A 20,612-nucleotide genomic window follows, 5' to 3' on the forward strand; every position below is an offset into this window, starting at 1 on the left:
GGAGCCCACGCAGGAGCAGGTGCAACTTCTGGATGGTGTTACAAGATGGAGCTTTGATCCTCGAGCTACGCCTACTGTGATATTTCTGGAACAAACTCTCAACCTAACATCAGAAAAATATAGCAACAGTTGTGTTTATGCTATGAATTGCTTATATTTAAAGGCAACATTACTAAAGCTTAACTACTGCTTAAAGATCTATTGACCTTCACAATAATGTATTAGCAGCAGAAGTAACAGGAATTTCAGAAGTCTTACTAATCAACAGATCACAAGAAACACAGCTTACAGCAAAAAGCTATTTATTTATTAAAAATAGCTTACAGCTTTAAGTATATACAAATACTTCTGAGGACCCCTGTTCTGCTTATCTTTCTACTCATGGCGACATTAAATTTGAATCATTCACTAAACTGCAGCTCTCTACTAATTCTTTTAGTTACATCTTTTATCTGCAGATTTTTTTTTCTACTTACATAGCTCTTGAAACTGAATTAAAAACAATTAAAACCACATTCTTGTTGCTTTGAAATGCAGCAGTTTTGAGCATTTTTAAGACAGTACCCTAAAGAATTCTACCTGGAGTATATTTTAGATCTGCCATTAGATCTTTATGAGATTGATTACCTCAAAGTTCTTCAGTGTCTTTCTCCATAGCACTGGGTCTGAGGGTTCAAGCTGGAATACACGCAGCATAACAAATAGCAGATGAATATAAAATGTTCCACAGCCACAGCTACAAGTCTGCAAAGAAAAGTATAAGCTAGGGCTCTACTGACTTGATAATTACATGGATCATTTTTCCACATTTAGGTGCATCATGGAAGTGTATACTAGGCCCTCCTACTTTTCAAAAAAGAGTATTTAATGCAAAATAGTATTTCAAATATGGGCATAAATATCTTCTTACATGGCCTTTCAGAAAAGGGAATTCCCAAAATATTATTTAGGAATATGTCTGAAAAAAATCTGACAATTATAGCATCAGTTTTCTCCTTTCTTTTTCAAAAAATCAACTGAAAGCTATTGTTACTCTCCATACTAAAAGGAATTTATGCATATAATCATAATATATATCTGTAACATGACGGCAAACTTAAATGACATGTTTCTGCTTACACAAAAACCTACATGTTCCCCAATACAGCATCACAGTAGTACTATGAAAGTCTCTGAAAAGGACCTTATTATGGGTATCAATGATATTATCACTCCATTAAAGGAATTATGGCATTGCTTGTCATTTATAGCTACTCCATAGTTAAAGAAATAAAGCATTTCAGGGTGAGAAACCAGGAAAGTAAGTGGCCAAATTTTAGCCAAAAATGCTTAATAAGACATATAATTAGGAGCTACTTGTAGGAATAAGAAATATATGGAACGTTAGTAAAGATTTCTTTAACTAGAATCTTTTTCTTAAGAGAAACTTCGGACAAAAATAGTACTTGCTACATATTTGATAAAAATACAAGCTGATTACTATGCTGTATGAGCACGTATTACATCTTTTAAACATTGCTTTACAGAACCATTAGCATGGGTTGCTGACTGACAATCTAATTTGGTTTTGTACAGTTGTCCTGGTTTCAGCTAGGATAGTTAATTTTCCTCCTAGTAGCTGGTAGGGTGCTGTGTTTTGGATTAGGATGAGAAGAGTGTTGATAACATGCTGAAACCAGGACAACGGTTTTCCAAGATTAATTATAAATTAATAAAAGCTACAGACAACACAACAGTGTTCTTTACCTGAGGCCCAATAAACACTCTGTATTTATTATCAGGGCTGTCTCCTCCAATTAAGAAAGAGTAGGGTCCTATCTACTGCAGCAGGTACAGCCTAGCTTGCATAACTTTATTGACACGACGATTTGTTTCTTCAGGGTTGTATGGAGAGAAGCCATCTGGAGATGGGGCTCTTCGAGGCAGTGTTATTTGTCCATTCTGATGCTACAAAAGTGGTTCCATTGTTTCCGGGAAGGAAATAGAAAGTTTAGCTATGTATTTTGTTCAGAATGTCATAGAATGTCTCTCAGACCTGAAGAAACTACAACTTGATTAGACTACATGAATTTAAAATGATTAATTTTCTTTTATGACCAGAACTAGAGGGCAGAAGAAAAACAAGAATTTTTAATTGAAATTTTTATAACTGAAATTTTGTCTGGTATTATGACAGAAAAGGAGACTTTTAAGTTGCTTCAGTTTTCAAGTCTTCATTAATAGCCTTTTAACATTTTAATTTCTCTTATCAAGAGGAAAGGATTTGTTCTACAGTGCTATATTGTGTGATATTAATTCCTAGTTCAGTGGAATAACAGTACATATTTTACTGATTTTGGAATCCTTTGTTAGAGCAATGGGACAATAAAAGCAATTAGACTTTATTCTTACTCTAATTGCATTGTGAAATTGTATACAAGTCAACAGAAGATTAACTGTGGATGAGTATGTTTGTAATCTGTTATATACTGTTGCTCAAAACACTATATTCTTGATCTTCTCTAATGAAGTCAGTAATTAATGCTCAAAATATTCCACTCCATTCCTGATCTTCTCAAATGCAATGGTATAGATTTTATCATCTAACAATGCAAATACCTAAAACGTCACCAATCTGTATGCAAAGAACAGTCCTGAAACAGAGGATCACAAATAGCATACCAGTAACTCTTTTCTACAGGAATCTTACTCTAATCAACAATCTTTTCCTCGAGGGAATATACTTGCCTGGAGAACTGACATGCAAAACTACAGAGAAAAACTACTGACATCTCTGTGCAAATCTAACTAAGAGAACATATGGCCTCATTTATTTCCTACAAAACAAAACAAAACAAACAAACAAACAAAAAAACAAAAGCATGACTGAATTAAAAAGAAGAAACACACCTAAGAGCAGAGAATAAAGTTCCATGCATAAGAGAAATGTAACACTCTCAAGTGATATTGTGTCATAACACCCCTTTTTTACATCAGCATCTTGCCCTACCCAGCGAGGATTACATACTAATTGCCTCTCTTTTAAGCAAAAGATTGCAGAATATAGCCAAATTAATAATTACATCACAGCTTGCAACTTACATGTACTGCAGATACCCTTTTTCTTCTAACACCTGGTGATTCAGATTTAACAGTCCTAGAGGACGATGAAGAGGAGCTACCAGGAGAAGGACTATGCCTTCCTTTCTGCATAGGTGAACAAGCAGTGCTTTGTCCTTCAGCTTGAGGTTCTTGAGATATCTTGTTCTTTTCACATGCATCTCCTTTCACAGGGATAGGTTTCACCACCTTGCAGGAATTAAACCATGAGTGTTAGAATTACAAATTAATCATTTCACTTTAAAGCAACGCAAATCCATCAAAACTTGTTTTTCTAGCATTATATAATTAAGCCATAATTCAGACATACAAAGTTTGCAAATTTGCTAGTTTCCAATATTAACATCTCATAGGTGTTTTCTTGTTAGTCTATATGCAAAACATATAAAAACAAGAACGTTTTTCCCGTCCGTTTGTGCCACTTCCATTAGTTGTAGCAGCAACTGATTTATTCTTAAAGTGCTTATCTGTCATTCATGGTATCCCAAAGGACAGCAGTTCCCCCATTTGGACAGTAGGATTAAAATGATTTTTTTTTACTACAGTCATTGCCTGCCTATATAAGAGTTATAACCTTGAATCCATTTATTATATACTGCATGTATCAGACGAGAAATATTAGGTTTATTATTTCTACAGCACAGTATGACCACTTGTTACAAAATAAAATTACTTTAAACCTGGAAGCAATACAGAAAAATTAAGGTGTTCTGTGCCCTGTAAGAACCCTGGACTGTTTTTCTGCCTGCAATACAGCTGAAACAGTTAGTTAGCTCAGATACTGGAAGCAAATCACTGTGCACGGTGTTGCACAGAAAAATGCTCAACCAGAGTAATCGTTTATACTCCTAATAAAGCGCTCTATTGCATCAACACTCAATTTAGACACAGATATGGAATATTTTCACACAACTTTCAGCTGCCTGGCCCTAAGACATACATAGTGCATGCGAAGAGTAAGGCCCCTCAGAATAGAATTAAAAGCAATCCCGACAGGCAGGGTCACTTTTAATTCTACATTTGTCTATGATTTAGAGGCTGTCCTGGTTTTGGCTAGTATAGATAAGAGTTAATTTTCCTCTTAGTAGCTGGTAGGGTGCTGTGTTTGGGATTTAGGATGGGAATAATGTTGATAACACACTGATGTTTTAATTGTTGCTGAGCAGTGCTTACACCAAGCGAAGGACTTTTCAGCTTCTCACGCTGTCCTGCCAGCAGGCAGGCTGGGGGTGCAGCAGGAGCTGGGAGGGGACAGAACCAGGACAGCTGACCCAAATTGGCCAAAGGGATATTCCATACCATAGTATGGAATAGGACTCTGCCAACCAGTGTCCTGAACAGTTCAAAGTTGGCCCTCCGGAAGTCCGATGCAGCGGTTTTACTGGTCTCCTTCCTGGCTTCTCCAAGAATGGAGAACTCTACCATGAAGGCTATCAAACGAGTCTTTAGAGGACTGGTACAGTTAGTGGATGGAGTGGGAGTACAGGTGGTGTTTTCGTCCATCCCTACAGTGGCAGGGAGGTGTACAGAGAGGACACAGAAAGCCCACTTGATAAACACATGGCTCAGAGGCTGGTGCCAACACAGAAATTTAGTTGTTTTTTTTTTTTAACAATGGGGCGCTTTACTCGGCACCTGGCCTGATGGCTGCAGACGGGTCCCACCTATCTCTAAGGGGAAAACAGATCCTAGGCCAGGAGCTGGCAGGGCTCATTGAGAGGGCTTTAAACTAGGTAAGAAGGGGGACGGGGCTGAAATGACGCTTGTTGGAGGTGTGCCAGGGGGAATAATGGCTAGGCCGGAGGCGAAAGCAATGACCCAGCTGAAGTGCATCTACACTAATGCACGCAGCATGGGTAACAAACAAGAGGAGCTGGAAGCCATCGTGCAGCAGGCAGGCTGTGACTTGGTTGCCATCACAGAAACATCGTGGGACCACTCTCATGACTGGAGTGCTGCAATGTCTGGCTATAGACTCTTCAGAAGGGACAGGCAGCACAGAAGGGGTGGTGGCGTGGCTCTCTACATCAGAGAGTGTTTTGATGTCGTGGAACTTGAGGCTGGGAATGATAAGGTTGAGTCCCTATGGGTTAGGATCAGCGGGAAGGCCAAGAAGGGAAGCATCCTGGTGGGCGTCTGTTATAGACCACCGAACCAGGATGAGGAGACTGATGAGGAGTTCTACAGGCAGCTGACAGAAGTTGCGAAATCGTCAGCGCTTTTTCTCATGGGGGACTTCAACTTCCCAGACATATCCTGGAAGCAAAACATTGCCCAGAGAAATCAGTCTAAAAGGTTTCTGGAGAGCATGGAAGATAGCTTCCTGACACAGCTGGTTAGTGAGCCTACCTGGGGAGGTGCCCCACTAGACCTTCTCTTCACAAACAGTGAAGGACTGGTGAGAGATGTGGTGGTTGGAAACTGTCTTGGTGTGTTGGGTCTGTCTGAGCATTGGACTTCCGGAGGGCCAACATTGAACTGTTCAGGACACTGGTTGGCAGAGTCCCTTTCGGAGGTGGTTTTGAAGGGCAGAGGAGTCCAGGAAGGCTGGGCACTCTTCGAGAAGGAAATCTTAATGGCGCAGGAGCGGTCTGTCCCCATGTGCCCAAAGACGAGCCGGCGCGGAAGAAGACCGGCCTGGCTCAACAGATAGTTGTGGCTTGAGCTTAGGAGAAAAAAGAGGGTTTATGATCTTTGAGAGATCATAAGAAGGTGGGCCATGCGGGAGGACTATAAGGATGTTGCGAGGCTGTGCAGGGACAAAATTAGAAAGGCCTAATGCCTTAATGCCTTCTTTGCCTCAGTCTTTAGCAGCAAGAGCAGTTGTTCTCTGGATATCCAGTACCCTGAGCTGGTGGAAGGGGATGGGGAGCAGAATGTGGCCCTCACTATCCATGAGGAAATGGTTGGCAACCTGCTACAGCACTTGGATGTACGCAAGTCGATGGGGCCAGATGGGATCCACCCGAGGATACTGAGAGAACTGGCGGAGGAGCTGGCCAAGCCACTTTCCATCATTTATCGGTAGTCCTGGCTACTGGGGGAGGTCCAAGTTGACTGGTGGCTACCAAACGTGACGCCCATCTACAAGAAGGGCCAGAGGGCAGACCCAGGGAACTATAGGCCTGTCAGTTTGACCTCAGTGCCAGGGAAGCTCATGGAGCAGATTATCTTGAGAGTCATCACGCGGCGCTTGCAGGGCAAGCGAGCGATCAGGCCCAGTCAGCATGGGTTTATGAAAGGCAGGTCCTGCTTGACGAACCTGTTCTCCTTCTATGACAAAGTGACGCGCTGGGTGGATGGAAAGGCTATGGATGTGGTCTACCTTGACTTCAGCAAGGCTTTTGACACCATTTCCCACAACATTCTCCTCAAGAAACTGGCTGCTCATGGCTTGGACTGGCGTACGCTTCGTTGGGTTAGAAACTCGCTGGATAGCCGGGCCCAAAAAGTTGTGGTGAATGGAGTCAAATCCAGCTGGAGACCAGTCACTAGTGGCGTTCCCCAGGGCTCGGTGCTGGGGCCGGTCCTCTTTAATATCTTCATCGATGATCTGGATGAGGGGATCGAGTGCACCCTCAGTAAGGTCACAGATGACACCAAGTTAGGTGCGTGTGTCGATCTGCTCGAGGGTAGGAAGGCTCTGCAGGAGGATCTGGATAGGCTGGACCGATGGGCTGAGGTCAACTGTATGAGGTTCAACAAGGCCAAGTGCCGGATCCTGCACTTTGGGCACAACAACCCCAAGCAGCGCTACAGGCTGGGAGAAGAGTGGTTAGAAAGCTGCCTGGCAGAGAAGGACCTGGGAGTATTGGTTGATAGTCGGCTGAATATGAGCCAGCAGTGTGCTCAGGTGGCCAAGAAGGCCAACAGCATCCTGGCTTGTATAAGAAGCAGTGTGGCCAGCAGGGCCAGGGAAGTGATTGTCCCCCTGTACTCGGCTCTGGTGAGGCCGCACCCTGAGTCTTGTGTTCAGTTTTGGGCCCCTCGCTACAAGAAGGACATCGAGGTGCTCGAGAGAGTCCAGAGAAGGGCAACGAAACTGGTGAGGGGTCTGGAGAACAAGTCTTACGAGGAGCGGCTGAGGGAGCTGGGCTTGTTCAGCCTGGAGAAGAGGAGGCTCAGGGGCAACCTTATCGCTCTCTATAGGTACCTTAAAGGAGGCTATAGCGAGGTGGGGATTGGTCTATTCTCCCACATGCCTGTGGACAGGACGCGGGGGAATGGGCTGAAGATGCGCCAGGGGAGTTTTAGGTTGGATGTTAGAAAGAACTTCTTTACTGAGAGGGTTGTGAGGCATTGGAATGGGCTGCCCAGGGAAGTGGTGGAGTCACCATCACTGGAGGTCTTTAAAAGATGTAGAGCTTAGTGATATGGTTTAGTGGAGGACTGGTTAGTGTTAGGTCAGAGGTTGAACTAGGTGATGTTGAGGTCTTTTCCAACCTAGACGATTATGTGATTCTGTGATTCTGTGAGCTACATGGCGTACTTTTACAACCAGGTTCTCCACCCAGGCAGCTATATCTTGCCACAGTGCAGCAGCCCAGATGGGTTTGCCCTGGTGCTGCCAGTTGTTTGGCTTCCATTGCAGTAACTACCTCCACAGGACATTTGCTACCATCCATGAATCAGTATAGAGATAGGTAGAATTTCCATCCCATTTAGTAGGCAATTAGTATGTAATCCTCGCTGGGTAGGGCAAGATGCTGATGTAAAAAAGGGGTGTTATGACACAATATCACTTGAGAGTGTTACATTTCTCTTATGCATGGAACTTTATTCTCTGCTCTTAGGTGTGTTTCTTCTTTTTAATTCAGTCATGCTTTTGTTTTTTTGTTTGTTTGTTTGTTTTGTTTTGTTTTGTAGGAAATAAATGAGGCCATATGTTCTCTTAGTTAGATTTGCACAGAGATGTCAGTAGTTTTTCTCTGTAGTTTTGCATGTCAGTTCTCCAGGCAAGTATATTCCCTCGAGGAAAAGATTGTTGATTAGAGTAAGATTCCTGTAGAAAAGAGTTACTGGTATGCTATTTGTGATCCTCTGTTTCAGGACTGTTCTTTGCATACAGATTGGTGACGTTTTAGGTATTTGCATTGTTAGATGATAAAATCTATACCATTGCATTTGAGAAGATCAGGAATGGAGTGGAATATTTTGAGCATTAATTACTGACTTCATTAGAGAAGATCAAGAATATAGTGTTTTGAGCAACAGTATATAACAGATTACAAACATACTCATCCACAGTTAATCTTCTGTTGACTTGTATACAATTTCACAATGCAATTAGAGTAAGAATAAAGTCTAATTGCTTTTATTGTCCCATTGCTCTAACAAAGGATTCCAAAATCAGTAAAATATGTACTGTTATTCCACTGAACTAGGAATTAATATCACACAATATAGCACTGTAGAACAAATCCTTTCCTCTTGATAAGAGAAATTAAAATGTTAAAAGGCTATTAATGAAGACTTGAAAACTGAAGCAACTTAAAAGTCTCCTTTTCTGTCATAATACCAGACAAAATTTCAGTTATAAAAATTTCAATTAAAAATTCTTGTTTTTCTTCTGCCCTCTAGTTCTGGTCATAAAAGAAAATTAATCATTTTAAATTCATGTAGTCTAATCAAGTTGTAGTTTCTTCAGGTCTGAGAGACATTCTATGACATTCTGAACAAAATACATAGCTAAACTTTCTATTTCCTTCCCGGAAACAATGGAACCACTTTTGTAGCATCAGAATGGACAAATAACACTGCCTCGAAGAGCCCCATCTCCAGATGGCTTCTCTCCATACAACCCTGAAGAAACAAATCGTCGTGTCAATAAAGTTATGCAAGCTAGGCTGTACCTGCTGCAGTAGATAGGACCCTACTCTTTCTTAATTGGAGGAGACAGCCCTGATAATAAATACAGAGTGTTTATTGGGCCTCAGGTAAAGAACACTGTTGTGTTGTCTGTAGCTTTTATTAATTTATAATTAATCTTGGAAAACCGTTGTCCTGGTTTCAGCATGTTATCAACACTCTTCTCATCCTAATCCAAAACACAGCACCCTACCAGCTACTAGGAGGAAAATTAACTATCCTAGCTGAAACCAGGACAACTGTACAAAACCAAATTAGATTGTCAGTCAGCAACCCATGCTAATGGTTCTGTAAAGCAATGTTTAAAAGATGTAATACGTGCTCATACAGCATAGTAATCAGCTTGTATTTTTATCAAATATGTAGCAAGTACTATTTTTGTCCGAAGTTTCTCTTAAGAAAAAGATTCTAGTTAAAGAAATCTTTACTAACGTTCCATATATTTCTTATTCCTACAAGTAGCTCCTAATTATATGTCTTATTAAGCATTTTTGGCTAAAATTTGGCCACTTACTTTCCTGGTTTCTCACCCTGAAATGCTTTATTTCTTTAACTATGGAGTAGCTATAAATGACAAGCAATGCCATAATTCCTTTAATGGAGTGATAATATCATTGATACCCATAATAAGGTCCTTTTCAGAGACTTTCATAGTACTACTGTGATGCTGTATTGGGGAACATGTAGGTTTTTGTGTAAGCAGAAACATGTCATTTAAGTTTGCCGTCATGTTACAGATATATATTATGATTATATGCATAAATTCCTTTTAGTATGGAGAGTAACAATAGCTTTCAGTTGATTTTTTGAAAAAGAAAGGAGAAAACTGATGCTATAATTGTCAGATTTTTTTCAGACATATTCCTAAATAATATTTTGGGAATTCCCTTTTCTGAAAGGCCATGTAAGAAGATATTTATGCCCATATTTGAAATACTATTTTGCATTAAATACTCTTTTTTGAAAAGTAGGAGGGCCTAGTATACACTTCCATGATGCACCTAAATGTGGAAAAATGATCCATGTAATTATCAAGTCAGTAGAGCCCTAGCTTATACTTTTCTTTGCAGACTTGTAGCTGTGGCTGTGGAACATTTTATATTCATCTGCTATTTGTTATGCTGCGTGTATTCCAGCTTGAACCCTCAGACCCAGTGCTATGGAGAAAGACACTGAAGAACTTTGAGGTAATCAATCTCATAAAGATCTAATGGCAGATCTAAAATATACTCCAGGTAGAATTCTTTAGGGTACTGTCTTAAAAATGCTCAAAACTGCTGCATTTCAAAGCAACAAGAATGTGGTTTTAATTGTTTTTAATTCAGTTTCAAGAGCTATGTAAGTAGAAAAAAAAATCTGCAGATAAAAGATGTAACTAAAAGAATTAGTAGAGAGCTGCAGTTTAGTGAATGATTCAAATTTAATGTCGCCATGAGTAGAAAGATAAGCAGAACAGGGGTCCTCAGAAGTATTTGTATATACTTAAAGCTGTAAGCTATTTTTAATAAATAAATAGCTTTTTGCTGTAAGCTGTGTTTCTTGTGATCTGTTGATTAGTAAGACTTCTGAAATTCCTGTTACTTCTGCTGCTAATACATTATTGTGAAGGTCAATAGATCTTTAAGCAGTAGTTAAGCTTTAGTAATGTTGCCTTTAAATATAAGCAATTCATAGCATAAACACAACTGTTGCTATATTTTTCTGATGTTAGGTTGAGAGTTTGTTCCAGAAATATCACAGTAGGCGTAGCTCGAGGATCAAAGCTCCATCTTGTAACACCATCCAGAAGTTGCACCTGCTCCTGCGTGGGCTCCTCTCCATGGGCTACAGGTCTGGCCCGGAGCCTTCTCAGGCAGAGGCTCTCCATGGGCCGCAGCATCCTTCAGGTCAGAACTACCTGCTCCTCCATATGCTGCAGTGTGGAAATCTGCACCACCGTGGTACACCATGGGCTGCAGGGGGGACAGCCTGCTCCACCATGGGCATCTCCACAGGCTGCAGGAGAACTTCAGCTCCTGTGCCTGGAGCACCTCCTCCCCCTCCTTCTTCACTAACCTTGGTGTCTGCAGGGTTATTTCTCACTCCTCTCTCCCAGCTGCTGATTCACAGCAGTTTTTCCCTTTCTTAAATTTGCTCTCACAGAGGCACAACCAGCATTTCTCATTGGCTTGGCTCTGGCCAGAGATGGGTTCCTTTTGGAGCCAGCTGAAACTGGCCCTTATCTGACATGGGGCAGCATCTGGACTCTTCTCACAGAGGCCACCACTACAACCCCCTGCTACCAAACCCTTGCCATGTAAACCCAATAAACAATCATGATTATTTTTTTTATTATTTTTAGTAGTATAAAGGATGAAGAACAGATGTGCTCCATTTGTTCGTTAGGCATGCTGGATGAAGAGAGCCTGCCTGTGTGTGAAGATGGCTGCAGGAACAAATTACACCACTGCATGTCAATATGTATGTTATCATCTTTGTCTCGTTAAATTCTGGTGACTCTAAATATCAAAAAGTATTATAACTTAGTGTGTTGTTGTGTTTTTTTTTGTTGTTGTTTATTCACAAATCAAGCTTGTAATTTAGTGCTTTTAGAAAGAGGTTAACTGAAGGGCTAGAGGTTTGGTTTTAACCTCTTTTACCTGAATGAGATTATGTCCAATTAGAGCAAGGTTAGGAGCAGACTTTATTCCTCTGCAACTCGACATTAGAGTTCATGAGAGTCATCCACGATCAGCTTGGATTATGTAGTAAATTATGGAATATTCTTACATACTACATTAAATAAAGTATATAAATAGCTAGTTTGCTTTAACAAATAAAATTCAGTCTCATGTATATTAGTACTTTTTAAAAAACATTGCTTATGTTTGACGTATAAAAAGACCCATATTTCAGTTCATAACTTTTAATATTAATTATAGTGCTAGACTGAAGCATTTCTGCATACAGAAATGTTTAAATGCACACATTTATCAGGCTGCTGCAGTGGCTCAGTTCAGAAATGTTTATCCTGAAACTGACATTCTTCAGTAAAATTTAGGTATACTAATGCCATCTTCTGGTTATATACGCTATAAAACTGGAATACATATTATCCTGTTGCTGTGTTCCAGGGGCAGAAGAATGTAGAAGAAACAGAGAGCCACTTATATGTCCTCTTTGTAGATCTAAACGGAGATCTCATGATTTCTATAGGTAAGCAGTCAGTCTGAGTATAACAAACTATCTGTTTCTGGATCTCTAGAAGTATTCTTAAATACAGTAAAGTATTTACTTTGGTCAGTGTTTTGTTTGTTAATCCATGTTATTTGTTGTTAATCTGTAGTCATGAATTGCCAACCCCTGTGGTTTCTTCTGTTCTCCATGTGGTTCAGCAACAAACTCAACAGCAATCTACAGTTGGATCACAGAGGAGAACCCAAGATAGAAATTTTAACCTTACTCACTATGGGGTCCAGCAGATCCCTTCTGCCTATAAAGGTTTCGCTGAGCCATGGATTCAGGTAATTTTACTTTGTAAAAGAAGCTTCAAATGTAAAAAATGATTTTTAACCATTTCGCTAGATTTGTTATACTTGGTGAATATTACATTTACACAGCACTAATGCAAAACTTCTTTAATGTCCTTCAGAAGAAACTATGATCATTGTGCCTACTGGCCAGTAACGAAATATGCTTATGCAGTGTGGGAATAGAAATGTTGTTTTTGCAGAGTTACATTGTTTAGAAGGAGGGAATGTGGTACTGAGATATGCTTACAGTGATAAGAAAGTTTAGCAGGCGACCTAGTAAAATGCAGACAACCAGTCTCCTTAGGACAATTAGGTGAAAATCACGGTGTCAAGTCAAGTCAGATAAGTGAAGAAACATTACCACTTCAAACAGTAAAAACGTCAAAAGAAATTTGAAATTTAACAGGCCGGCAACTGAAGGCCATGCATTGTTTGTGAAGCATCAGATAGATTGTGAACCTGGATTACCCACTCAGTGGGGAAACAGGGGAGGGTCCTGCCATCAAAAGGTATATAAACTGTGTTTTGGAACTAGTAGAGGCGCTCTCTCCTGCTTGTGGGGCGCCCGCCATTGCAATCGCGAATAAATTACTACTTCACTGAGATCCTCGCCTGAGCCTAAGTTATTGGCTACAGAGTGTTTCTCACAATTTGGGGGCTCGTCCGGGATCCAGTCACCTACTGGGGAGCTCCACCGCCGCAGCAGCAGGAAGGCATGCCCCGCTGATTTCAGCGGTCCTGTGCATCGACGGTGGCGGTTCTGCGGAGAGCTGACAGAGGGCCCGAGACTGGTTAAAGAGGCAGGATCCGTGAAGTAGTGGGGAAAGGAAGAAGGTAGGCACTCCGGGTTTTTAAGAATCGATCCGGTAACTCTGTGCACAGACCAAGGTAAGAAATATTAAGTATTGCCTTGGGGGTCGGGTATCTGGTGTATGGTAAGCCCTTGCACGGGGAAGTGCTGGCACTACACCAGGGGAATCTGGTGTACGGTAATCCTTGCACGGGGAAGTGCTTGGAAGTACACCAGGGAATCTGGTAAACTCAGGTGTGCGGTAACGCTGGCACGGGGAAGTGCTTGGCGGTACACCCCCATCTTTCAGTACGTTGGTGTGTGGTACACTGCAGAAGGGAAAATTCTGTAGCACATACTGGTGAGGGTTAGGAAAGATGGGAAGTACGAGTTCCAGGGAATCTGGTAAACTCATAGGTGTGCGGTAACGCTGGCACAGGGAAGTGCTTGGCGGTACACCCCCATTTTTCAGTACGTTGGTGTGTGGTACACTGCAGAAGGGAAATTTCTGTAGCACATACTGGCGAGGGTTAGGAAAAATGGGAAAATATGAGTTCCAGGGGACAGGGAGATATCCCTGGGGGAGTGCCTACTAATAGTTCTTCCTGAAGAATGATAAGAAATTGGAAACATAATCCCAAAATTAGAGGGATTGTAAAAGAAAAATAATTTAAAAAGGTTAAATATTGTGTATCAGTCTGGACAAAAGAACCAATTAAGGAAACAGCAGTATTTTGGCCAAAATACGGGTCTGATGAAAATTCAGGCTTTAAATTTATGTGCAAACAAGAAGATTCCTTTTTTCAGAGAAGGAGCCAAGTTATGCTCCCTATAATCTTAATATTGAACTGGTGGCAGCAGCAGTCACTCCAGGAAGGGAGACAGGGACTATAATTAACACTGTCCCTAAAAAAAGTATCGTACCCTAGGCTCCGGCAAGAATTAGAACAAGGTAGAAGAGATATTGAGAATTTTGCCTTCCCTGATACTGACAGTACTAACACTAATTGTGTATCCTCTTAGGTGAACTACCCCCTCCTCCTTACCAGCAGAGAGGTTAGGACTTTTAAGAAAGAGAGGAAGTCTTTATTCGAGGACCCCAACAGCCTAGTTGAACAATTAGACCAGTTCCTATGACCTGATTTATACTCTTGGGGGAGGGAATTATGTCTATAAGTATGTTGTTTACAGGGAAAGAAATGGGAATGATCAGGAGGAGAGCTGCTATACAAGAATGGGAAAGAGCTCATCCTCCAGGACCAGGGGTAATACCGGCAGGGCAGAAATACCCACTTGCCAATCCTGGCTGGAATAATAATAGTGTGCAACGCAGAAATCATATGAGAGACTTGGGGTCAGAATGAGAAAGTACTTGGGGATGAGACCTGAGGACCCAGTAACCCAAGGGCTCTTGAAAGTTCATTGTGTGATTAAAGCCTGGCAAAATACGCAGAAAATGCTTCAGAAGGTGGGGGGATGTAGTGAACAGTCACTGGGGGACCCTCCTGCGGGAGGCCCTGGAGGTGTGTGTCCGAAGGGGAGATAAGAAGGAAAAAAAAAAAAAAAGAGCGAAACTAATGGTATTGACAGTGCAGCGGGTAGTGAGGCAGAGGGTTGGAGAAAGAGGAAGAAAATCTTCAGGGAGAGTCAGGGCCAGGATGGAAAGGAGAGGAAGAGAGATGAAGGAATGGCAGGCAAAGAAGGCTGCCTGTGTTGTGGCCTGAGTCCTAGCAGGGACAGGCTTTGATAAGATGTTTTAAGTGTGGCCAGGCTGGCCACTTCGAATAGGAATATGTGGAGTGGAAGAAGGAGGGAAGAAGGAAAATGGGATGAAAATATGCTATATTGATATGTTGTTTATCTTGGAGGGAAAAAGTATGGAATTAAGTTGGACCCTGACTGAGCCTTTGGTGCTGGTATTAGAAAAGTACAGGCTGGAGAAAGATAAAGGAAGTGTTAAAAGGGTTGCTGAAGGGGTTAAAGGTGTGGCATGTAGTATTTAACAGAGCTGTTTGAAGTTGAATGAGCAGGGAAAGGGGATGTAGGCATTATCTAAGTAACAGTCTAGAAGTTTTGGTATATTTGCTGTGGTGTTTGGTCAGTTTCCCAAGCATCGGGGAGGGGGACGGTGGGGGGGAACAGCCTGCTCCACCAGGAGCCTCTCCAGCGGCCGCAGGGGGGCTTCGGCTCCAGCGCCTGGAGCGCCTCCTCCCCCTCCTTCTGCACTGACTTTGGTGTCTGCGGGGGGGCTTCTCGCTCTCCCAACTGCTGTTGAGCAGCAGGTTTTTGTTTGTTTCTTTGTTTGTTTGTTTTCGTGGCTGTGCTCTCACAGAGGCACGGACTGTATTGCTCATGGCTTGGCTCTGGGCGGCAGTGAGCCCCTTAGGGGCCGGACGAAAGTGTTTGAAATTGAATTGAATTACCTGCCACGGGGAGGCTTCTGGGTTTTTCTCACGGGGGCTGCCACTGCAGTTTCCCACGCCCCCCACTCACAGCTCCCGAACCTTGCCATCAATCCCAATACACTGGGGAACAGCTAGGTCATTACTGACTTGTAAAGTATCAGGGATTAAATTAACTAATGAAACCCTAAAAAGTGACGGGGGCAGAAGGAACTGGGATAACAGTACCACTTTTGGGGGATACCAAGCTGAGACCAGGGGTTAAAATGATCACTGGGTAATTATTGTATGTACCCAAGACAGGGACTAACTTGTTGAGAAGGGATTTGATGATTAAATTGGGCATTCAACTAGTAAATTGTTAGACTGGAATAACAGTGTTATTAATGGAGTGCTCTCAGGCCCTGAGAGCAAACATACATGTGTGTTCACCTCTGACTGGAAAGACCCTGAAATGGGGGCGGAAGCAACAATATAGGTGGACAAATTTATCCAATTTTACCTCAGGGGTTTACAGGGCCACCTATCCATTTGGGTAAATTCTAAAAAAAAAAAAATAATAATAATAAAAATAAAAATAAATAGATTTTGGAGCAATTACAACCTCCCAAGGAGGTATTAATGTTAACAAATACGTGGATCATTTTCTATTGTCAGGACAGGAGAAAAGAGTTGTGAAGAAAGCTACTAACAAGCTATTCAACTTTCTGGGAAAGCAGGGCTTGGGAGTATTGAAAAATAAATTACAATATGGAGAAAGAGAAGTCAGGTATTTAAGGCATCTAATGTCTGAAGGAAAACAGGATAAATGCAGAGAGGATTCAGGGAATTGTTGAAAATTAAGAAAGAACTAAAAAGTTTTAAAAGAAAGATTTTTTTAAGGAATCAGGAGCTATGAAGTCTGAAAGAAAATGGATACTCCTTGATGGGAGAGAAATGCTGAATAAAGTGATAATGAGGCAAATATTAACTGTTTTACATCAAAAGAGTCATTGGGAGGTGCAAGCAACGTGTGATGTTGTGCTACGAAAGTATGTCTGTATAGGAATATACACTTTAGCAAAGCACATATGTAGAGGATGTACCATATGTCAAAAGGTAAATAAAAAGATCTTCTGTAACCCATCTAGAGGGGGACGGGAGCCAGGGGTTTGCCCTTTCCAAAGTATACAGGTAAATTTTACTGAGTTACTTGTTTGTCCTAATTGACCACGTGTCTGGATGGGTGTAAAGCTTTACTGCAAGGGTTAAAGCAGGCCTTAGCGATTGAGTGGGATTTTCACAGCCCCTGGCACCCCTCCTCTTCTGGGAAGGTGGAGCTAATGAATCAGACATTAAAGAAGCAATTAACTAAACTAGTGTTAGAAACCCAACTTCCTTGGGTAAAATGCTTACTCCTACAGGTTTAAACAGCACCAAGAAAGGACATAGGAATTTCACCATATGAGATGCTGTTCAGATTGCCCTATCTGGGCAGAAGGGATGAGATACCACAATTCGAAACCAGAGAGTTTTCTTAAGAACTGTATTCTGGGGTTGTCCTCTTCTTTGTCATTTCTCAGGACCTGTGGGTTGTCGGCTCAAACCCCACCTTTGGAATTCCCCATTCACCACCATCACCCAGGAAACCGGGTCCTGATTCGGACCTGGAAAGAGTCAACTCTGGCCTGAATGGGAAGGACAATTACTAACCACTGAAACAGCCGTAAGAACTGCGGAAAAAGGTTGGACTCACTATACTCGAGTGAAGGCATCCGTCGACGCTAGTACCTGGGAAGCTGTTCCTACAAAAGACTTGTTGGAAGTTGAAATTGAATAGAAAAATCTCATAGTGGACTCTGAGCAGGATAAGAGCTTACAATTGTAAACTAACCTTTTATTTTCACAGGTAACTAACGACTGTGACTTGTGATTGAAAGAAAGAACAGACCTATAGCGAAATGCAGTGCTCCCAAGGGGGGGGTTGTTATAGTAGTAGTGTACATCTTATTTTTTTGTATCGATAATTATTTGGAAACCTAAGGTTTAAAAATAATGACAGGGAAAAATTGATTACTAATTTTGTTTTCAGTGATTCTAGGCCTCAGAGAAGGCCTTGGTCAATTGGCAACTTGCAAAAGGCATGACCAGATAATAGCAAAAACGGGATACCCCATCAAAATATGGGTGACTGTGACAGAGGGTTATGTACCACATTCTGTCACGTTTGATGTTTGTGAGGTGTTAGCTTGTGGAGATCTAAATGCCCAACGACAATTGAGCAGAGAGAACAAATAACTGGGAGAGACCCAACAGCCAGATTGAGAATAGCTGTATGGAAACAATCCTCTATTGCCATCAGAGAAAGGGAGAAACTCAAGGAGAAAACAGGAGAGAAAACAGGAAGCCCTCTGAAATGTGTCAGTTCAAACAAGGTATGGGGATGTGAATGCCTGGATAGAATGGGTCAAATATACCGTCCAGAGTCTCAACCGTAGCTACTGCTATGCTTGTGCCTCGGGATGACCGATTGCCCAGATAGTGCCTTTCCCATGGTGGTGGACCAAAGACTCCCAAGGGATGCGATGTATGATTGCATTGTACCAAGAAAAGACTGCCTGGGGAAATGAGGCCTGTAAGTCTCTCTTTGCTGTTCCTTGCATGATAACAGTATCACGGTTCCCCCTGCATTCTCTACAGCTATAGGTAACCATACAGCTTGCCTCTCACGGCAGGGTGTGAGTGCTACCTGGCATCTATGAGAATTTGCCTTGTGCTACCAAGGACTTGATGGGAAACTGCTCAAGACTAGAGATCCCCAGGGCAGATCTCTGGTGGTACGGTGGAGGGAAGATTTTACAGTCCACCCTACCATCTAATTGGGAAGGCACTTGTGCACTTGTTCAATTAGCTATACCCTTCACCCTGGCATTTGAAAGAGAAACATCACAAATACCCAGAGGAAGTAAAAGAGGCTTAGGAATATCATTTGATGATAGAGTATACATAGATTCTATTGGGGTACCTAGAGGAGTTGCAGATGAACATAAAGCCAGAAATCAAATTGCTGCAGGGTTTGAGTCACTGTTCTGGTGGGTAACAATCAATAAAAATGTGGATTGGATTAATTATTTCTATTATAATCAGCAGAGATTCATCAATTATACCAAGGATGCGATGAGAGGAATCACTGAACAACTAGATGCCATCAGCAAAATGGCTTGGGAAAACAGGATAGCATTAGATATGATGCTCGCAGAGGAAGGAGGTGTGTTTGTGCGTGTAATACTGAGCAACCATTGTTGCAATCTTATACCCAACAATAGTGTCCCAGATGGCTCGGTAACAAGAGCATTGCAAGGGCTTACCACCCTTGCCAGTGAATTGGCAGAAAAAAAATAAAATAAAATAAAAAAAAAAAAAATAGGCATATTTGCAACATTGATCGTAGTTGTAGGAGTTTTGACAGCCATTGGTTGCTGCATTATCCTCTGTGTAAGAGGACCAGCACAGTGGTTAACTGAAACCGCACTATTGAAACAAATGACCATGGAGCCACCACCTTACTCAGATAAGGTGATAATGAGGAGATGGAAAGCAAAGAAAGCAAAGAAGAAGAAGTCTGTCAAATTGCACCTTAGAGAAAGGTTTTGCAAAAATCAACAGTTTATAAAAAAAAGAAAAGGGGGGAACTGTGGGAATAGAAATGTTGTTTTTGCAGAGTTACATTGTTTAGAAGGAGGGAATGTGGTACTGAGATATGCTTACAGTGATAAGAAAGTTTAGCAGGCGACCTAGTAAAATGCAGACAACCAGTCTCCTTAGGACAATTAGGTGAAAATCACGGTGTCAAGTCAAGTCAGATAAGTGAAGAAACATTACCACTTCAAACAGTAAAAACGTCAAAAGAAATTTGAAATTTAACAGGCCGGCAACTGAAGGCCATGCATTGTTTGTGAAGCATCAGATAGATTGTGAACCTGGATTACCCACTCAGTGGGGAAACAGGGGAGGGTCCTGCCATCAAAAGGTATATAAACTGTGTTTTGGAACTAGTAGAGGCGCTCTCTCCTGCTTGTGGGGCGCCCGCCATTGCAATCGCGAATAAATTACTACTTCACTGAGATCCTCGCCTGAGCCTAAGTTATTGGCTACAGAGTGTTTCTCACATGCAGTATTTGCTCCTGCTATTTTTAATAACTGAAGGCGCTTTCTTCTGAAAGAGCTTGGAATAAGAGGAAAGTTATGTTTTGATTTATACCATCAACTTTTTTCACTTTAAAAAAAAAAATGCTCGTTGATGCTTGTTGATGGCACATGCAGAGAGTGAGTTTCTTAACACTATTGATTTTGAAAAAGGTAACCATAGTGATGTTAGTGTCTACTGAATCCACCTGGTGGAACAGAGAATATTACGACAAATATCTTCTCTCTTTGCTCAGACATGAAAATGAAATGACAAACTGGACAATTTGAGGTAGAGCTATAATAGGATTCTAGTGTATGAGTGTCTAATTTTGACACAATTCTAAAGCATCTGTAACAATTCAAAAATTATTCTGAATCCCATCAGCTTTTTGCATCAGAAAAAAAGGTTTCCCAGTAATGTTTTCACTGTTGTTTTTTTTTTGTTTCAGAATTCATCTCAGGCTGTTGAGGGATTTTTGAAACAGCAAAGATCCCATGGCTTGCTACAGAGAGACCTGACAGAAGCCGGAACACCTGAAAGACATTGAGAAACTCCAACCACCGACCGGACAAAGGACTCGCGGGGAGACGCGGGAAAGTGACGTCATCGCGGTGAGACGCGGGACATCCGGGATCGAGTTGCTACGGGAGACCAGAGGCGTCAGTGGACAACGGCAGCCGACCCTCACCGTGTGGCGAGTTGGCACATAGCAGAGGGGCGGAGATCACGACCCTGCAGCCTGTCTGACGTAACCACGGAGGCGGAGGCGGAGG

The 20,612-nt window shown here is 41.8% G+C and overlaps 1 long non-coding RNA gene and 1 pseudogene across 1 annotated transcript; both read left to right on the top strand.

Annotated features, from left to right (window-relative positions):
* LOC137846926 (mitogen-activated protein kinase kinase kinase 1-like) overlaps nucleotides 1–20,612 on the top strand; it is a 270,989-nt pseudogene that overhangs the window by 233,099 nt on the left and 17,278 nt on the right.
* Nucleotides 12,654–19,774, top strand: LOC137847165 (uncharacterized). Its single transcript, XR_011090820.1, has 2 exons — nucleotides 12,654–13,367; nucleotides 17,075–19,774. It is a non-coding gene; the product is annotated as an uncharacterized lncRNA (long non-coding RNA).

This window comes from Anas acuta, chromosome W (genome assembly GCF_963932015.1).
Source record: "Anas acuta chromosome W, bAnaAcu1.1, whole genome shotgun sequence".
NCBI classification, from domain to species: Eukaryota; Metazoa; Chordata; class Aves; order Anseriformes; family Anatidae; genus Anas; species Anas acuta.